The 22301-nt window shown below is 35.2% G+C and overlaps 1 pseudogene; it reads left to right on the top strand.

Moving 5' to 3' along the window:
- LOC141540951 (obg-like ATPase 1) overlaps positions 1-22301 on the top strand; it is a 45908-nt pseudogene that overhangs the window by 23249 nt on the left and 358 nt on the right.

Raw genomic sequence — 22301 nt, 5'->3', positions numbered from 1 at the left:
ATATGGACCTTGCTTATCCTAAAAATTTCTCTCACAATGCTATCTCTCCTGTCCTTTTGTCAGACTTCCTTCACTATCCCATTCACTTTTCAACTCCTTACAATCTGATTACAATCTGAAATATCATTATCAAACTAATGACTTCATAATCAGTAAATTCACTGACTTTTTCTCAGTTTTTTTCCCCCTTCCATTCTATATCATTGTTAGCTACCTTTTTTTCCTCCTTTGATACTATAGTCTCTTAACTTCCATTTTGTCTAATTCTCTTAGTTCTAGTCTCACTTTTGGACTACTCCAAATGTCTTTTGCTGGGTTTTTTTCTTTCTCTCATATTCTTAACAGGGATAACCAAAGCTCTGTCTTTAACCTTTTTTCTCTTCTGTGTCTGCACTCTTTCCTAGATAATCTCACTCATACCAGTAGCTTCAAATACCACTTTATGTGACAAAACTCTCAAATCTACGTCTTTAACCTTAACTTAAATTTTGTGATAGAGGAGAGAGAATCTGATATACACTCTAGATTTTGGGAGAGCAGGTTTCAGAGTATTTTAGCCCTTGAAATTCTATAAGGGATATCAGCCCAAGAGAGATGGAAGACATTGAAAAGTAAAATTCTGAAGACAAATAATGAAACAATTCAAAGAAGAGGAAACATGGATTAAAGAGAGTGAATATATACAAAAGGAACACACCAATCAACTTTGATTTTTTAAAAAAGATATACATACATGTGCAAAAATGTTGGTAGCAGCTCTTTTTGTGGTGGCAAAGAATTGGAAAATGAATACATGCTCACAGTTGGGTAATAGCTTAATAAGTTATGATATGTGAAAGTACGGAATATTATTTTTCTATACAAAATGAATTGTGCTGATTTTAGAAAGGCCTGGAAAGATTACACTGATCCTAAGCAAAACAAACTGAACCAGGAAAAAAAAAAAGTTGCTCAACTCCTATTTTACTTTGTGTTTTCTCTATCAGAAGGAATAACCATTGCAATAGAAATGACAGGACAAATATGACTATTAAGCAGTTGATGCTCGACTTAACTCAGGAGATAATAAGAAAGAATCCAGTTGTCTTTTAAGAGTTCAGGTTACCTGCCTGATGAATATATATATATATATATATATATATATATATATATATATATATATATATACATATAATGTGTGTATATATATATGTGTGTGTGTGTGTGTGTGTATATGTATGTTTATTTATTTATTTATTGGGCATAATGTTTTTTTATTAATTTTATAATTATAACATTTTTTGACAGTGCATATGCATAGGTAATTTTTTTTTTTTTTTACAACATTATCCCTTGTACTCCCTTCTGTTCCAAATTTTTCCCCTTCTTCCCTCCACCCCCTCCCCTAGATGGCAGGCATTCCCATACATATTAAATATCTTATAGTATAGCCTAGGTACAATATATATGTGCAGAACCAAATTTTGTTGTTGTTGTTGCAAAGGAAGAATTGGATTTGGAAGCTAAAAATAATCTGGGAAGAAAAACAAAAAAAAAAATGCTCACAGTTTACACTCATTTCCCAGTGTTCCTTTTCTGGGTGTAGCTGATTCTGTCCATCATTGATCAATTGGAATTGGATTAGCTCTTCTCTATGTTGAAGATATCCACTTCCCTGATGAATATATTTTAAGAATGAGAAACTAGAAACTTGGTTGGAACCATGGCAGTAAGCACTAGTGTGCAGCTAGAAATTTATGATGCATGACCAAAGAAGCCTGGAAGGTCCTTGTGACACAATATAGTTGGGTTTTTTTTCTTTAAAAGGCAACAAAGTCATCCTCAAAATTTAACTGATCTAGGAGACAAAGGCTTAAAGCCTTGATGTAGCTTCCCAGTTGTTTAAAATATAAGTGCCCAAAACACAAGTAGTCCAATATTTGCAGGCTTGATAAATTTGCCATGAAAATCAACACATCCTTCTAACCAGATAAACTGTTATGGCAAATACAAAAAGGAGGGGAGCTGAAACACTACTGAATCTATGCTGTATCTATTGAATGATATTTTTGAGCAAAATTTATTTTTGTTAAATAGAATATGGTATCATTTCACTTCAGAGTTCAGACTGAAATATTGGACTGAGCCCAAAACATCTGGCAAGGCCAGGAGTAGCTCAAGATGATATTGTGGCTAACAATGTGATCAAAGTAGGGAAAGGGATATGTGGAAGGATGAGTGATGGATATTAGAGCATAGCAATCTCTAAGCCATTATGCTTTCTGCCAAACACATCACGTCCTCTCAAGTAGACAGAAAAAGAATCTCTAATTAACACTATGGGATCATTGGTGGTAAGAATCTTTAACAGGGAGATTAAAGATAGTACTAGGGCCAGCACTCTCTAGCTATTTGCTGATAGCCCTAGAAATGCTGTGATCTAGGGCCTAGAGGGAATAGGACTGAACAATCCAAAACTCTGCCTTTGGAATCAGGACCAATAAAGGAATTTCATCCTATGTACAAGTTGTTTATGGAACATGTCAGTACCCATCAGAGATATCTTGTGCCTTCTATTGAACTGAATTACTAAACTATCATTCATATGGGACAATATGATCCCCCTAAGGACAAAGCAGCTGATTAATCTCAACAAGCTCCCCATATGAATCTGAGCAATCACCTCTGAAAGAACTTGGGTATCCTTTGGAGTTCTCAACTTGTTTCCAACTGTCCAATTAATTGTACTGGACCCTTTTTCTATTTCAGAGTAAAAGATTTATACTTAGCGAAGATAATACCTACAGAGGATATGTCATTCTAGAGCAGGTCTACTACCTCGCCAATATCAAAATTCTCTTAGAACCTATTTATCTTCCACTTCATCATGAAGAAGGTTCAAAATTGGTCCTGATGCCATTATATTTGCTGTTTCTCCTCTCACATCATCCTCAAGTGGGTGACATTGTATTTGTTTTGTTTTGGGGTTTTTTTGAAGGCAAACAGAATGATAAAACTGCATGTCCAGAGTTACACAGCTAGTAAATGTCAGAGAGCAGATTCTGACTCCAGGGTCAGTGTACTATTCATTGCACCACCTGGCTGACCCTGAAATGGACTCTTTAAAATTTATTTTTTTATTTTTATTTTATAATTATAACTTTTTTTTTGACAAAACATTGCATGGGTAATTTTTTACAACATTATCCCTTGCACTCACTTCTGTTCTGATTTTTCCCTTCCTTTCCTCCACCCTTTCTCCTAGATGACAGGTAGTCATGTTAGCTATGTTATAGTATATCCTAGATACAATATATGTGTACAGAACTGAATTTCTTGTTGTACAGGGAGAATTGTATTCAGAAGGTAAAAATAACCTGGGAAGAAAAACAAAAATGCAAACAGTTTACACTCATTTCCCAGTGTTCCTTCTTTGGGTGTAGCTGATTCTGTCCATCATTGATCAATTGGAACTGAATTAGATCTTCTCTTTTTCGAAGATATCCATGAAATGTACTCTTAAAACAATAGTTTCATCATAATATCCATGATTCCCATGTTTGGTTTCCTATCTCCCAAAAGCCATGCCAGCATAAGAAGGGGGAAAGTTCTCCATTCTAACGTTTTTTTAAGATTAGTTAAGGACTGACTACTTTTAGACATAGCTCTGATTGACATTGTCTGGCCCTTCCTCATTTTATCCTCATGGACATCTAGATTCCTGCCTCCTAAGACAGTTCCATACTCCTATGAAAATGGCTTGAGCATCTCTCAATTGATAGGGCTTTTTCCTCTGACAACAACTTCCCTGTAAAGGCTTAGCAAAAAAAGGAGTGGAATTGTTGGCAAGTGCCTTCTGATTTCTAATGGAAAGGGGGGAGATGAAACTGTTTCTGCATTAAAAAGATGAATATGAATTTAACTGGAAGAAAGGAGATCTCTTAGTTGACTTGGGAGCAATCCTGAGTCTCTAAGATGAAGATATTGAAAGTCCAGCCTAAGTTGCATTCAGGAGATCTATAATCTTTTAATATCTTATCACATATAATCACATTGGAAATTGGTGATTATGTCATAAGTGTCATAATCTTCATAATATACTTAATTTTTTTGACATTGTTCCTATTCATCATCACTATACACTGGGAGATTCACAGTCCACTGATTCTGATATTGCCACCCATATGTGGCCCAGTCCACTAAGTTCTGGGATTTAGTCCTTCTAAAAAGAGAAGTTGATTCCTAGGATTTCTGGTCTTTGTTCCTTCAAAAGGTCAATCTATCTTTTTTTAAAAAAAAAAAAAACTGTGTTCATTTTCAGTGTTGTCTACACCATACTTTCATATCCTTAAGGTCAGGGATGCCCAGTGCTCATGATTAGTGGTACTAAGATCACTTAAGTGATAACCTAGAAGACCTATAGGACCTGGTCGCTAAAGCTTGGAATAAAGTAGAAATCATACATATTATACTATTCTCAAGATATGTAACAGTTGGTCCTGTTGCTTAATTTATTATACATCACTTACAAAGAATAGTAGGTCAAATAGATCACATAGACTAAGACCATATAGATTAAGGATTTTTCCCTGAAAAAGGCAATGAAACTTTCCTCAAGACCTAATTGATCCAGGAGACATACCTTTCTGACCAGGTTTGGTATGACAAAAGCAAATGTTGCATCCAAATCAATGAACGAATGCTAAATTTTTGCTGAACATCTTTATTATATTACTGTTGAACAAATTTCTTTTTGTTAAATGTTCTGTAACCTATGATTTTAGGGTCTGTTTTCATTCTTATGTCAAGCCTGAGATTACTTTGGATTGAATTAAGAAAGACAAGCAAAATAGGAGTGATTTGTATAGGGTCCCTCTTTTCTAAATCCTATATAATGTAAATCTTTAAGAGCCTGGATGGAAGTTTCTTCTATAGGAAAGTTTCTTGAACTATGGATCTTAACTGCTTATGGAGTCATTAACTGAATATGGGGTTGTGAAATTATAATTTATTCTCAGAGAGTGTTTGATTTGTATACCTTATGTAGGTAGGGATAAGTAAAAGTTTCTTGGGTGAAAAGGGATTGTGAACATGGTGTTTTTGCCTTTGTTTGCTTGATTGGTCTTTTTCCTCTCATTTTTATTTTCTTTTTTGATATGGTTTTTCTTGTGCAGCATGACAAGTGTGGAGGTATGTTTGGAAGAGTTGACCTATATTGAATTGTTTGCTGTCTGGAGGAGAAAATTGGGAGGGGGGAGAAAAGTGTGCAACACAGGGTTTTACAAGGGTGAAAGTTGAAGGCTATCTTTGCATGCATTTTTGAAAAGTGGAAAGGTATTATTAAAAAAAATGATTAGGCAAACTATATTTACATGTAATTAAAGGAATAATACACTATTAAGATAATTTTTTTTAATTATAGCTTTTTATTTACAAGATATATGCATGGGTAATTTTTCAGCATTGACAATTGCAAAACCTTTTGTTCCAATTTTTCCCCTCTTTTCCCCTTCTCCCTCCCCCAATGTTAGATTAATCAATACATGTTAAATATGTTAAAGTATATGTTAAATACAATGTATGTATACATGTCCATACAGTTTATTTTGCTGTACAAAAAGAATCTGACTTTGAAATAGTGTGCAATTAGCCTGTGAAGGAAATAAAAAATGCATGCAGACAAAAATAGAGGGATTTGGAATTCTATGTAGTGGTTCACACTCATTTCCTAAAGTTCTTTTGCTGGGTGTAGCTGGTTTAATTCATTACTGCTCTTTTGGAACTGATTTGGTTCATCAAACCAACAACAGGGCCACATCCACCAGAATTGATCAAGATAAAATTTTTAAAAAAAGAAAAGAAAAGAATTTTTAAAAAGGATTTGTGAATAGAACTGTGTTTAAGAAGTGTTTAAGAAGCCCTGCTCTATAGAATGATCTAATACATTTCTTTTTAAAAACTATTTTAGATTTTTTTGGATTTATTCTTGGGAACAACACTCATTTTAATCCCAACTAAAATCCTATCCTTTGCTCAAAGCTTTCCTCAATCCCTCTTAATTTTTGTACCTTCCCTTTGTTAATCATTTTCTTCTTATCTTGTATATAGCATGCTTTTTATGTATTTGTTTATATATTTTCTCTCCCTCTAGATTGTAAGCTACTTGAGAACAGGAACAGGGAGTTTCTTTTGACTTTTTTTTTTTTTTTTAATACCCTCACAACCCTCACCTGTACAGAGATGGATCAAGATAGATGAGTAACTATAAACATTGAATAAAATTGGTTGAAGCAAATCATAATAGGATAGGACAGCAAGGATAAGATCCATTCTAAGTACTGGGTATAGAAACCTAAAACAATGCTTTGGGTGGATCCAAGACCTAGGGAAACCCCAAATACCTCATAGTCATTTTCATCATTCCTAGAGAGTTCTTGGGGTCAGATTTTTTGGTTTAAGATAACTTTAATCATATAATGTTGGAGTTAAACAGCATAATAATTGTTCTTGACCAATGCAATAAATTATTGTTCCTGTAGAAGCCAGGGAAGTCAGCAGTAGAAGTGAAGGAGAGATTTGTGGGATGGAAAATGCCTAAAGATTTGTGTCAGGATCCCAGAGAGCAGAATTTAAAAGATACCTCTCACATCTTTTCTTCTGTCACTAATATAATTCAGGGCCTTCTTAATTCTTTTCTAGTCTCTACTTACTGGTGTGAAATTGTCTATGGCTCCCCATTGTCTTCCAAATAAAGACCAAATCCATAAAAGGCCAATCTTCACTTTAGAGAAACAATGTAAATTTCTAAACTACTGTCACGCTGCTTTCCTTCAGGTAAGCCAAAAGTTTTCTTTTGTTACTCTGGATGGTTTTTCAGCATTTTTCTTCATATGACCTTTATTTTTAATTTATGTATCTGTTGAGGTCTAGAATTGGAGTACCTAAATGAAATTAGGGCTTAATTGATCTAGTGGCAGGTTCAGGGCACAGGGAGTCAAATAGAGCTCCCCTGCAACCCCTTTGGATTCGGCACAAGGATACAGAATTAAATACAGTCTAGTGACAGCACAGAGTCCCCTGTAAAGGAATTTACAGACCCGAAAACCCAGATTGATAAAAGAGGTTTATTATGGGATTTGGAAGTAAAGTTAAAGTCTAGTTAGTAAAGGTGAAGGTAGAGATAAGAGGGCACCTGAAGCAGTGTTCCAGTGGGCAGAAATCCATGGCATGCAAGACATAAGGTTGTCATGTTTGGAACCTCTACAAATAGAGGATTTCAGCTTGGCTCTTTTATAATGAGAGATTTAGCCAAAGGGGTCTGTGGATGGAGTCCCAAATTGCCTCAGATCAGATGGGGGCAAGGCAGGCCAGGATCTCCTATTGTAATTCAAAAGGGTGTTTTTGACCAGGATTTGTGAATCAAAGGTCCTAGTTTCTTGAATTGACAATGCATCATCGAGGAGGGGGTGGGAATCAGAAAGGAATAAATGAATCTGAAAGGACTAGTTTCTTAAAGGGATCACAACCTGTATCATATCTATAATAGTTAAAATGATTTAGTTGCTCAAAGTCATACTTTTATTCCAACCTATTTTTTTTTTACTTTTTTCCAGTTATATATAAATATAGTTTTCAACATTTTATAAGATTTTGATTTCCATTTTTTTCTCCTTCCCTCACTCCTTTCCCACTCCCCAAGATGTCAAGCAATCTTATAGGTTATGCATGAACAATTATTTTGAACATTTTTTCACATTAGTCATGTTATAAAAGGAGAATCAGAAAAAAAGGAAAAAAAAAACAACTTGAGAGTGAAAAAACAAGCAAACTTTTTTTAAAAAAGTGAAAATAGTATGCTTTGATCTGCATTCAAACTCCATAGCTTTTTCTTTAGATATGGACTCCATTATGAGTCTTTTGGAATTGCCTTTGGTCTGTAATGCTGGAGAAATTGAGGAAAGATAGAGATAGAGATTTACTGGGACCAAATGGTTCCATGGTTTAGTCCCAGGGCTGAATGAGACTATAGTCCCCAAGAATCCAGCAAACAATATGAGTTCTCAATAACATATACACATGGCTCAGACTCAGGGGGGGTAGAGTGAAACAGGGGCAGAGTCAGGGTGCTGAGAGCTGGAACGGGACTCTGACAAGGTGGGGTGAGCCTCTGGAGAGGAGGGGGATGGCAAAATAGGAGGAGACACCCTGGACATGAGGAGAAGCATCTTGATAAGACGATATCTGTTATTCTGATAGCTTGGGATAGAGAGAGGCATTCTGATATTCTAAAATATAAGATCTTTTATTCTTATCAAATATTCTGATTAAGCGGGAGAAGTGGTTTCTAAGGATAATTATAAACTCAAGCAGAACACTTAGGGAAACAGGACTGAGGCAGGACTGGATCAGCATAATTAGGGAAACTGAGTCAGGACAATAAAAGAGAACTGTAGCATAACAGATCTTTGCATTGCTGAGAAGCTAAATCTTTCATAGTTGATCATTGCAAAATATTGTTGCTATGTACAATGTTTTCCTGTTTTGGTCACTTCACTCAGCAATGAGTGAACAAACTATTTTTGTTCATAGTGTTTTTTTATGCCTGGAATGCTCTTCCTCCTATATCCAGTTGAAAGCCCATCTCTTCCATGTAGTTTTTCTTTAGCCAGCTGTGATTTGTCCATCATCTCATTTCAAAGTACTTTATATTCCTTTTATGTACTTACTCACATTTTAATTTCTATTAAGTTATTGTTGTCAAGCATATGTCACTGTTGGCCAATATTTTGATGATGTTTTTCTTTTCACAGTTTGGTGCTTAAAAGACTTTCCAACTGATGGGATCTACCAGACCTCAGCTGGAATCTGGAAGGTTTTGTTCCCAAATTCTTTGCTTTTGGTATAAGATCTTTATGTTTTTACCTGCTTTGAGCTCAGTACTGAGACTGCTGGGTCAAAAGTTTAGTTTTTTTTTTTTTCTTGCAAAATCCCAAATTGATATCCAATCCACCAATAATGTATTTGTGGTCACTTTCCTTCAGACCCTTCAATAGAGACTATTTTCATTTTTTGTCAGCTTCCTCCTCCTGTTCAAATTGATTCAATGTAGCTATTTGACATAGTTTCTCTACCACAAACTTGTTTTATAACCTTGGGTAAGAAGATATATCACAAGGAATTAATAATGTTTGTTGACTGACAGACCTGTAGTTGCCATTTACATTGAATGCCAACCTTAGTGCAACACTGGTTTTTTTTTTTTGTTTGTTTTTTCAGGGAGGTTGGTTTTTTTTTCTGTTTGTTTGTTTTGTTTTTTGCAAGGCCAGGAGAAAGTAAATCAAACCTCCAAAATGGGATAACTCTGTGACAAAATTTCTGGGAGAACACAAATGAGAAGTGAACAAAATGACAGTTATGGATGAATTGCAATTATGAGTACTTGAGTAATTTTGCCATTTTTGCAGAGTGTGAGATGAAAACCTGCTTCCTAACAAGTGATTTAAAGCAGGTTTTCAAATAAAGCACCTTAGGACCCTCTTGCAGGATAAGTTCTACAGAATGGTTATGCCAGATTCCAAGTACTCCTGGAACCATATTCCTAAAACTATAGTTCACAAGCCCCTACTGATGTGTTTACTTTTAATAATCAGCCAGAAAACACAAATTAGCAAAGTAAACTTACTAAAATGGGTTAATAGAAAAGTGGCAACAAAACATCTCTCACAAACTTGGGGTTCATTTTCACATAAGAAATCCTTAGGCCACTGTAAACATGGGAGAGGCATATGAACGTTAGGAATAAGTGTGATCAAAGCCTGTTTAATGAGGGACAGCTCCCACCCCTGAAACTACAGATTTTCCAATGTCTTCATGCTCTGCTTGCTGACCTTGGTTTATAATTTCTGATATTTGCTCTGCTATTAAGGTCTGGAAGCTGCTCTGCTAGATGCTAACTTGCTATAATCTATACTGCCTTTAGTTTCAGATTCTGCTGAATCTTTAGAATGAACTGGAGGCTTTACATGGGAACAATTTATTTCCTTTGGTCAATTAACCGATCAGGTAGCATTTATTAAGAAACTACTCTGTGCTAAGTACTCTGCTAAACACTAGGGATACAAAGTCAAAAGCAAAACAGATCTTGCCTTTAAGAAGCTTACATTCTAATAGGAAAGTCAATATGGATATGTATAAGTATATACAAAGTTGATACAAATTTACCTTAAAGGTGAAAACAATAGAAATTAGTGGCAAGGGGAAGGGAGGACCAGGAGCAGGCTCCTGAAGGAGTTGGCTGAATCTGAAGGAAAGCAAGGATTCTAAGAAGTGGAGGTAAAATAGAGAAAACATTCTGGGCATGGGGACAATCAATCATGAAGAAACTGAGGTAAATGGGATTAAGTGACTTACCCAGATAAGTATCTGAGTCCATAACTGAACTAAGATCTTCCTGATTCTTTGCCTCCTGTTCTGTCCACTGTGTCCTCTCTGTGCAGAAGTCCAGGAAAGAAAGAGTGCGAATTAGGGCAGTGCCTTTGTGAATACAGAGGGAAAATGTAGCAGAGATAGAAATGACAAGATTTGGCAACTGAATTGATATGTAGAATAAGGGAGACTAAGGGGTAGAGCTTGACACTAAGATCATCAACCTGGGTAACTGGATGAATGGTGGTATCCTTGACAGTGTAAGCAGGAAGTTCATGTTACATAAATACGGGAAGTACTTATTAAGTTCTTCCTATGTACCAAGCATTATGCTAAGGGGTGAGGAGACAAATAGAAAAGTATTATAGTTACTGCATTCAAAGAACTCATGTTTAATGTGAAGAAGAGTGAGTTCAGGAGGAGGAGATAGATTCTCTTTCAGAAAGACCTAGAGGACATGTGCTTCAAAATGTCCAGTAGTGATACAGAAGTGGATTTTAGGAAAGAAAGTAGGGCTGGACATGTCACTGTGGTTCCCATTTGTATAGAATAATTGAACTCATGACAATGATGAGGTCACCAACTGAAAGAATAAAGGAAGAAAGAAGAGAGCCCAAGACAGAGCCTTAGAGGGACACTCAAAATTAGTGGGTTTAACATGGATGATGATCAAGCAATAGAGACAAAGAAGAAATAGTTAAGCTGAAAGGAGAAAAACCAGGGGAGGGTGCCTTGAAAGGGAGGAAAAAGTGGAGCAATATTAAATAATGCAGAGATGTCAAGAAGATAGATTTGCTATCCAAAACCATCAACAAACATGATGTTATATTTATAGAATCCTAGGAATCGACTAAAAAACTATGGTGAGGGTTTTCTAAGAATGAGAGAGATGGACTTATTTGTAGGCTACAGGAAAAGAGTCAAGAGATTGGGAGAGATTGAAGGCTAGAGTGATATGAGAATTCTGCTAATCACAGACATCAGGATCTGAATTAAGTGATAAATTTGTTTAGAATGAATATCACAAAAAAGTTGTCAAGTGATAGAAGAATTATGAGTATGGAAAGTGGCAAAGAATATTCTGGTCTGTGTGGGACTATGGGGAAGGGGAAAAGATGAAAGGAACAAGCAGCACTGGAAAGGATGGTCAGAGATGCAGCATCACATAGATGGAGGCAGATCTAAGTGAGTGCCAGAAAGTGGAAAGAGTTTGAGAGGAAGAGGTCTAAAATGAAAAGAAATATGTGAATTATGGAGTGAGAATTCCACAAGCATAATAAATTAGCAGAAAATGTCGACTGGGACATTGATAGAGTAGGATTAAAGGGAATAGGAACCTGGGAGTGGACAGAAGATGTTGGAGAAAGGTGTTCACTCTTTGGCAGTCAGGGGTTGAGGATCATTGGGGCAGCAATTGGGGGTGTCTGAGAACTAACTAACCATTGGGTAATGAGACTAGGCAGAGCATCAAGGAATGAGAAGAACAATGCTGATATAAAGATGTGTGATTAGAAGGTTCAAGGTATTAGCACAGCTCTTAAGTCTTGACAGAAAGTCCTCATATTCTGTATATGGCCCTTAAATTTTGGGAGGGGAGTGGGGACTGGGACCTTGAAGTTTCAACATAATCTTCAACTACTGGAGGAATTATGGGGCCAGGAGATCCTGAAGCCTTCCCTCTGGTGGTGTTGTCTCAGTGCTATGGCAGTCCAGCATTTCCAGAAACAAGCCTGTAAGTGGTGTGTTTCCAGGGACATCTAGGACCTCATGACCAGAGACTATAAGTCTGGCAGTGTTGGGTCCCAGGGATGCCTGGAAAGCAAGCTTTATGGCAAGCAGATCTGTAAATGTTGTGTCCTAGGGATGTCCACAGCAGGAAATATCAAAGTATCTTTTCTCTTAAGATGCCATTTGAACTTGGCAACTCCTGAACTTGGAGTTGCTTAGGAAGCAACTCTCCAAGTTGATGCTGCCTGAAAAGTTTCCTTTCTTTGCTGGAAAGTCACCTTATAGTAATTTGGAATCCCTTTTTTTCTACAAAGAATATTGGAGTTCAGAAAGCAAGATTCTTTTTATTCCCATCTCTGGCTACATACAAGCATGTCTCCCAGGCCATGTCCTTGTGCTGCAGGAGAGAAATCTCACTGCACAAAAGTTAATAGAAAGTAATCAAAAGTGAGAGTCAGTGAATGGTGCAAACTTGTCCATAGAGGTCAGGAGAAATGTCACTAATACTTTAAACCAAAAAATCACTTAAGGGTTCTCTATTTCCTTGTTTATTCATAAATTATTTTCTTATTCATAAGTTTAATAGATAATGTATTCCATGTTCTTCTGGGTTTCTTATGATATCTCCCTTTATATCTATGTCATGTATCCATTTTGACCTTATCTTGGTAAATGGTGTAAAATATTGGTCTATATCCAATTTCTAGCTGATTGCTTTCTAGGTTTCCCAAAAACTTTTTACCAAATAGTGTATATTTCTTCCACAAGCTTAAATATTTACACTTGTCAATGCAAATTTATTATAATCATTTACTACTGTGCATTGTATATTTACTCTTTTCCGGTAATTTTGGTAATTACTATTGTAAAATATAACAACATCTGGTATTGTTAAAGCTCCTTCCTTTACATTTTTTCCCATTAATTGTTTGTTATTCTTGATATTTTGTTCTTCCAAAAGAATTTTATAATTTTTTCTAGCTTAATAAAATAATTTTTTGCAATTTTGTTAGGATAAAATTGAATAACTAGATTAAATTTAGGAAGAATTGTCATTTTTATTCAAACCATGAACAATTAATATTTGTCCATTTATTGAAATCTGACTACATAAAAACTATATTCAGTCAGTTCTTTTTAGGAGAAAATTATAGATCAGAAGAAAGTAAAAGTGTGCATTTCCATAAAGATTTTTACTCACGGAGAAATGAACTACATAAATATATATGTATGCATATATGTACATAAATGTATAAAGTTTTAATGGCATAGTTAGGTAATAAAATAAAATATCAGATAATATGTGCCTTTCTAAAGTAGAACTTCTTTAAAATTTTTTTGTTTCACGAATCTTTTTTGGAAGTTTGTTGAAACCCATGGACTTATTCTCATAATAATATTTCAAATGCATAAAATAAAAATATAGAATTGCAAAGAAAACCAATCATACTGACATCATTACCAAAATACTTTAATAAATCAATTTACAAACACTAGTTTAAGAATTCCTGCTGTTGCGGCAAGAAGGAAACTTTAAATATCATTTAGTACTTAGGAATTAATTCCATTACCTTTAAAGAGAGTATGTACATTTATATCTGTCTATCTATCAATATTAAACAATAACAAACTTTAAAAAAAAGAGTTCTGTGTTTCTCATGAAGAATCTTTGTCCAACTGCCAATATGATATACTCTCATCAAATTTACAGAGGAGTTCTTGAGTCTGATCAGTCATTCCCCCAGTCCTTTTTTTTTTTTTTTTTTTTTTTTGCTGAGGCAATTGAGGCTAAGTGACTTGCCCATGGTCACAAAGCTAGGCAGTGTTAAGTGTCTGAGGTTAGATTTGAATTCAGGTCCTCCTGATTTCAGGGCTGGTCCTCTATCCACTGTACCACCTAACTTTCCCTCCCCCCCAGTCCAACTTCTTTACACAAATCAAATAGCTATTGATGTTTTGCCATTCTTTTTTTTTTTTTTTTAATTGAAGCTTTTTAATTTTCAAAACATATGCAAGGATAATTTTTCAACATTTACCCTTGCAAAACCTTATGTTCTAATTTTCCCCGCCCTCTTCACTTTTTCCCTTAGATGTTTGCCATTTGTTTGAAAATTAGTCATATCCTAGAACTAGGCTGACAGGGGAATAGGCAGGAATGATAGATTGAAATGAAGAAAAATGCCAGAGGAATGCTTTCCAAAGGAACAATGAAATGCCCAAATAATGTTAAGCTATAACATAATGCTGGGTGAGTAGAACAGTGAAAACCTGAAGGGATCTCATGACTTGATGCCTCACATGGTTACTCACAGAATTGTTTTCAAAGCTACAAGGAATTAAGAAGAGAGGAGTTGAAACAAAACCATTTCAAAGCAATGCAGAATAGAAGTCCAGAATCATAAGTTACTTGAGACAAGTTGTCTCTCAACAACACATCTTAACTTGCCAAAGTTAAACAGCAATAGACACATTACTTGCAATTTCTAAAGGTTATGATTAATGGTTGTTGATTAACCAAAACTGAAAACCAAAAAGCCCCCAAAGCCCAACAACATGTTTCTTTTTAAACACATGTATATTTTATGGAGTAAAATATTGATAAATAAAAGGTGTTTATCATTAAAAAAAAAACTAATCATATCCTTTGACCACTTACCCAGTGGAGAATGGTACTTGCCAATGTGTCATTTAAAGAGTTACTGTCTAACCTTCAGCATCTCTTACATTATTGCCTTTGAAAACTCTCTCTGCTGGAACTTCAATACCTGCTTTTAGATTACACAGCCTCAAGCTATTTACCTCTTCCAGGAAAGGAATCTCACCTGTCTGTACTTTGATCCTTGCCTCTGCATGCCCCCTTTAGCATCTCACTTCAATCTGCCTGTCTCTGATATGAATAATGCTGCCTTGAATCAGGACTGTTTCTCTATTATCCCTCTATTATGCTTTGATCTACCTGAGATTCCACGGAAGAATTGATTTTGCGCTTTTAGCTCCTTTTCCCCTTTTTACTCAACTCCATCTGTAATAAGTTGTTGCCTTGGTCCCTGTCATAACTTCTTGCTTATCTTAGCCCTATTCTAGCTCTGTCTCAATGATGTTGATGTTGCTAACTGTTTTTAGAGTGATATTGCCCAAAGCATCAGCACACTTAGAGTAGACATTCACAACCTTGAAATGGAATCTAGGTACCTCAGAGTCATTTGAAATAATCAAAGGAGAGAAGAATGTATATCTAAAATTGGGTACAGAAATACACTTCATTCAATAGAGAAATCAGAGGAGAAGGGAAGAAAGGAAAAAAAGGTAATTAGAGGGAGGGTAGATTAAGGGAATAGATCTAAGCAAAACAAACCCTAAGTAAGGATGTACAAAAATATTTATAGCCCTTTCTGTGGAGGCAAAGAATCAGAAACTGAGGGCATACCTAACAATTGGGGAATGGTTCAAAAAATTATGGTATATAAATGTAATGGAATACTATTATGCTATAAGAAATTATTAAGGGGATAGTTTCACAAAAACCTGGGATGACTTGTATGCCTAGATACATAGTGAAGTGAGCAGAACCTGGAAAATGATTTTATACAATGACAATATTGTAAATACAATTTTGAAAGACTTATAAACTCTAATCAGCATAATGAGCACCCATGTTTCCAGAGGATTCATGATAAAACATGCTACCCATCTCCCAACAAAGAAGTGAAAGACTCAGATTATAGAATAAGACACATATTTTTGTGACATAGTTAATGTGGAAACTTTTTTTTCTTGACTATAAATATATATGTGTGTGTGTGTGTGTGTGTGTGTGTGTGTGTGTGTGTGTGTGTGTAAAATATATATATATATATATATATATATTTATAAAAGGGGACTTGTTTTTCTTTTTGTCTGAATTGGAGGAGGGAAGTGGGAGGAAAAGAAGGTAGTTTTTGGTGATTGAAAAAAATAAACTTTAAGAAAAAACAACAATGAAATAATGTCAGGCAATTGAACTGATTATGGTGGCACTTAACATAAAATAAACTATAATCAGTTGCAATTTCCCATCGTTAAGATAATTATAATACAAATTAATATTATAGCATAATTTTACAATACAATTACATAATAGTATAACTAATAATATTATTGTCATAACAAAAAAGAAGGATTCTGTAGAGAGTAGTAAAGGAGAAGGAGAGAATAAGGATACATCACTAGATTTTTGACACTTTATAGGCAAAGGAGTGCTTTGATTCTAGGGAAAATACCTGGAAAATAAAAGACTTCTATAATATAGCATAGTAGTAATATTAACAATAGCATAAATGTTAACTTTTTTGGTTAGCATTGGGACAGGTTCACTGAAAGTGAGAGAATGTTTGGAAAATTATCTGATTTCCCAACTTTTATTCATTTGGAGACCAAAAATGTAAGCAACTTTGTATAAGCAATAAGCATGTTATATGGCAGTAATAGCTTAAGTAGAGCCTGACTTTGGCATGTAAAATAGCATATTATATTATTTTCAGAAATTCATAGAATGTTAGAACTAAAGGGGACCTTAGAAATGGTCTAGTCCAAACAGTTCATTCTATAGGCAATGACACTAAGGCACAGAATTTGAGGGATTTGCTTAAAATCATATTGCTGAAACATTAAAAAAAAAAACAAAAAAACTGGGAATAGAACCCAGGTCTCCAGATTCCCAGTCTAGTGTTTGTTTGTTTGTTTGTTTAATTTTTAGCAAGTTGGAACTTGAGAGAAAATGGATGGTTAGAAATGTGGCTAGAATTGCTGTTATTGGGATTATATCCCAAAGAGATACTAAAGAGCGGAAAGGGACCTGTATGTGCCAAAATGTTTATGGCAGCTCTTTTTGTTGTAGCTAGAAACTGGAAGTTGAATGGATGTCCATCAATTGGAGAATGGTTGGGTAAATTATGGTATATGAAGGTTATGGAATATTATTGCTCTGTAAGAAATGACCAGCAGGAGGAATACAGAGAGGCTTGGAGAGACTTAAATCAACTGTTGCTGAGTGAAATGAGCAGAACCAGAAGATCACTAGACACTTCAACAACAATACTGTATGAGGATGTATTCTGATGGAAGTGGAAATCTTCAACATAAAGAAAAACCAACTCACTTCCAGTTGATCAATGATGGACAGAAATAACTACACCCAGAGAAGGAACACTGGGAAGTGAATGTAAACTGTTAGCACTACTGTCTATCTACCCAGGTTACTTATACCTTCGGAATCTAATACTTAATGTGCAACAAGAAAATGGTATTTACACACATATATTGTATCTGGGTTATATTGTAACACATGTAAAATGTATGGGATTACCTGTCATGGGGGGAGGGAGTGGAAGGAGGGAGGGGATAATTTGGAAAAATGAATTAAAAAAAAAAAAAGAAAAGAAAAGAAATGTGGCTAGAAGGTGTTATTTCCTGGAGGAATTTCTGAACACAATTACCCCCAGAAAAAGAGTGAATGAAACATTTTAGTTTGGTCCTGTGGACTAATTTGACCTAGGCTGTTAAGTGGTAAACACTTCATTTATTTTAAAATGGAGAAAATTGTTCTGTACCCCCCCCCCCTCTCTCTTTTTCATTTCAGTGTCTATATGATTGGAAAATAGAGCTCTACAATTGTTTTTTTGTTTGTGGATTTTTTTTTTAATGTTCTTAAAGAACTTTCCCTAGGCATGTATAGGATACACTAAATAGGACACACTAAACTATCCTAAGCAATAAACAAGCCTGCAGTTGCTCTATCAAAAACGTAACTTCATTGATTTTAGAGTTGCCTTCTAGGGTGCCTCTTATACAGAATTCTAGAAAAGGTGGAGGCAATATTTCTCAAACTATTATTAAATCACACAAATAGTTTTCAGTCACAACACACCTAGGCAAGTTAAGAATGTTACAGCCCTTACTGTGGGCAATTCCAAACAAACTTTTTAAGAACAAAAATTCCATTTTGACATAAACCATTCATGAACCATCAAAGAGAAAAGCTGTACTACTCGAGAAAATGCAAGATGACAAAAGCTACTATGAGTTCAATAACACTTTTAAGTAAATTCCCATTTTATTAATTACAAAACTACATATATCTAATGTAGTTATACACATATTTTGAGACAATCTACAGAAGAGTTCTGTTTATTAGTCTATAGGAAGCATATTTTCATGCTGCATATTTTGTGGAACCTAAAAATCAACAGGGCAATATTTGGTATGAATCTAAGTTTATGGACCTCTTAAAATAATTCATAGTTTTGTGGCCCCCTTACTGAGAATTATGTCATTAATAAGTTGTCACAAGGGTCAGTGTTTAAAAGAAAAGAAAAACAATTTAGTGGGGAAAAAGCGTACTGAGTGATTTTGCTTCTCTGGGCCTCAATATTTTCATCTGTATTTTAGGGGTTGTAGTTTAGGTGATTTCTAAATTTTCTTTTCCAACTTTAATAATTTTAGATGAAAAATGAAGAACCACAAATATGAAAAATAGATACATTTTCAAAAATGTTGATAGCAAGTTTCCCCCAGGAACCAACTCTAAATAATAAAATATTGAGCATAAGTGATTCTAAATGGGATTGACAAAATGACTATATATACACATTTATATATTCTTTTTTCATGAAATATGAGAGTTCTACAATATAAATATGTATATATATTTATAAGTATATATGTAGATGTTATATATAGATATATGTATAACTAACTGTCCATATATCTATATCTCTCTATTTATCTATCTACCTATCCAATCTATTGGAAAGGGCACTGAACTAGGATGAGAAATTTTGCCTTTTATTAAATGACTATTGAATTTTGCTCATCTTCATTTTCATCATTTGCACAACACTGAGGATGGGGGAAGAATGGGAAGGATTACAAACTAGAGGATTTTAAAGGTATTTTTTAGCTCTGTAGTGAATTCCATTCATTATTGACTTAGCTTATAGGACACTAAGTAAATCATTAAAGTAATTTATACATTATGAGAAATGAAAGTTGCAGTTCTAATATTTGTTGCAAAAATTCTAAAATGAAGCATTTGTTTCAAGTTGTTTTTCTAATAATGGTACCAAGTTGGTAATTATGTCATCTGCAAAGTTTTCATTGAAGTCTAGTATTGTAGTTTTAAAATCAGAATCCTGGCTCCAGAAGTAGAACATATGGTTTTGACAGTAATGTTATTGTTTATTTTGACATGATTCATTTATTTGCTGGAATTCTAGCAATTTTTTTTTCTTTTTTAAGTAAATGTATTAAAATATGTTTTTGATAAGTGGTCAAGTTTACATGAGGAATACCTACATTTTCAAAACAACAAAATTCATAACCAACTAAAGGAGGAATAAGCAAGACCAGAATTTTCTATGTAACTTTTATCCTTCTTCTTTACCAGAGTCCTATTTTTTGATGGTATGAAATTCTGTTGTGTGAATTGTATGAAATTCTGTTGTGTGACTACAGTTTAGTAAATCTCACTTTTCTCCAGTTCCAGAGCCTTGATTTTCTCCATCAATGCTATTTAAGATTAATTAAAAATCTGCCCAATAGGTATAGATTGCACTTAATATCAGAGACTCCAGGTGCAAGTCGAATCAAAATTCAAGTTTACATATTTCTAGATTAGCTCAGGTGCCTTTTGTCTTCAGGTAATTGGTGTCAAGTAACTACATTTCCCAGGAGTCCTTAATTCCTCCAAGTATCATGACATTATTATATCTAGTTAACTCTGAAAACACACATACTAAATTATGTGGCATTATAAAAGTCTAGTAATATACATTGCATAGTATATGATTTCTCTGACTTTATTTTTCTTTTAGCAGAAAAAGGAATTTTTTCTAAGGATCTACAAATTTTTGGTTCTTTCTTACAAACAGGACTATTGAATCTATTCTATAATTTCCCACAGATTATGAACATAACTCACCTTTCATTTGGACCTTTCCCCCCATACAGTGAAATTAGGTTCCAAAGATAATTTAGTGAATTATTTATCTTTTGGGACCTTATCTGAAATACAATTTTAAAATTTTCTAAAAGGAAGACTTTGTTTCATTCAATTTAGCATTCTTTGCCTTATTTTTTCATCAAAATTCTTGGTTTTAGGGTGACAGACAATTCACCATAAAATAAAATAAAAATAGAAGGGTAACCAGGTAATTTTTATCAAGAACAGTCTTTAACCCTAGCAACTTTTCATTCCAAAATTGGATTACTTTTAAGAAGACAAACAATATAATTTCAGGCAGCAAAGCAAAGAAAATGTTTCTACATCTTGAAATTTTCTAGTAGAAATCAAGCTTTTCAAAAATATACAAACAGTTCATGTCATTTGAATGTATTATTTCATCTCTAATTTTTGGTACTTTAGAATTCTTCCTTTTGGGTGCTTGTTGGCTAAGCAATTCAACAACAATAAAATGCAATAAAGATGCAAGATACCTTGAATTTTTTTTTTAATCTTTTAGCCAAAAACCCTCTAATATATACTCACAATTTGGATGACTCTATTCTGATTGTACTATTTCATTGTTTTAGTTCACAGTTATTTAATGCCTACTGCATACCTACAATGGCCAGTGATACAAAAAGGAAAAACAGAGTCCTCCTGCCAGTTATGATTGGAACATAATTTAACTGGAGTGAAACAATTAGACAAGGCTTCTGAGGTAATAAATATGTAAGTAGCAGGATGGCCACAGCGTACATATACAGAAATTCTTGAGGAATTCAAAGTTAAAAAAACAAAAAAAAAACATCACTGGGGGTAGGCGTTCCAAAGACTTGCTTGAGGAGGGAATGCTTAATGTTAGATCATTCATTCTGAGTCGGGCTTTGACAAAACCCTGGGAATGCGCTTGTAAATCAGTACATGTATATCTCATTTCATGCAATAGGTATGTTCCTAAGAAAATAACGTTGAACATCATTCACAAGGAGAACTTGCTTTTTGGAGGAAGTAATGATTTTGTAAGGACAGTCAAAAGTTCTTTTGTCAGGCTGTGAAAATCACCCACCACTGTAATTTACACCTCCTCTGCAATCACTGGAAGCATTACTAGGTTTGTCTCTTGGCCAGGACTTTCAAAACAATGGTTTAAGGGTCAAGTTTCTGATAGTGAAATGAATCAGGTAATTGGCTCTTACCTAAATTACTATTATGTAATAATTGAACAGGAAGGGCCCCTTTGAAATCGCCCTGACATCCCACCCTCAGCTTCTGGGCAGAACTGTATCTTAAAACGTGCCAAAAAGATTGGCTGTCTACCTTTTCCTTTTGCTGGAAAAGTAAAAGAGGGACCTATACATTATATACTATAGACTCTCTAACTCAAATCCTAGTGACTACCCTTAAAAGTCCATTCCTTTATGTCTACGAGTCCGGAGCAAGGGACAGTGATGAAACAAAAAGCAGCCAGCGCGTGGAGTCTGAAGACTCAGGCTTCATACGTCGGCTCTGTTTGTGACCATTTCTGTGACCTTGGGAAAACTCTTCTCCAATTAGGGCTTCAGTTCCCTCATCTCTATCACCAGAGGCTTGAACCAGTCTCTTTCTAGTTCAAAGTTTAGAGAGCGGATCATTCAAACAAGCAGAGAACACGGAGTCGGAAGATCTGAATTCTGCAGCTGAGAAATCCTTGTGGAGCAAGTCATTTCCTTTCTTTGGGCCTCGGGGTTAAAAGGGTTAGGCGAGAATTAAGACGATCCTGACTCCTTTCAATTAAAAACATTGACCAGTCACCATTTATTTAGCACTTACTGTGTACTAAATGCTAAGAGCTGGGACTACAAAGAAAAGCAAAATTCCTGGAGACCTACCACACCTGACTTGCAATTTGCATATAGCTGGGGTGCTCGGGGGAATGGCGGGGAGGGGACTGCCTCGCTGGCTCCCTCCCCACTCCCTTAGTTATCCTAGCGCACGTCGGGGAGCAGAAGGCTGTGGGGGCTGAGAATAGAGAAGGGGACCCCATCTACGCAAGGGGGATTCCCTGAGGACTCCGGCCTCTCAGATTGGCAGCTGGCAGTCCTCCGGTGCTGGGCGGAGGAGGGAGAGAGATGGACGGCAGGCTCCAAACCTATAGACCCCTCCCCAGAGTGATGACTAGCTATAAATACGTGGGGCTAGAGGGAAGCCG

This window comes from Sminthopsis crassicaudata, chromosome 4 (genome assembly GCF_048593235.1).
Source record: "Sminthopsis crassicaudata isolate SCR6 chromosome 4, ASM4859323v1, whole genome shotgun sequence".
Taxonomy (NCBI): Eukaryota; Metazoa; Chordata; class Mammalia; order Dasyuromorphia; family Dasyuridae; genus Sminthopsis; species Sminthopsis crassicaudata.
Note: the sequence above shows the minus strand (reverse complement) of the source record. Positions and strands in the feature narration are given on the sequence as shown.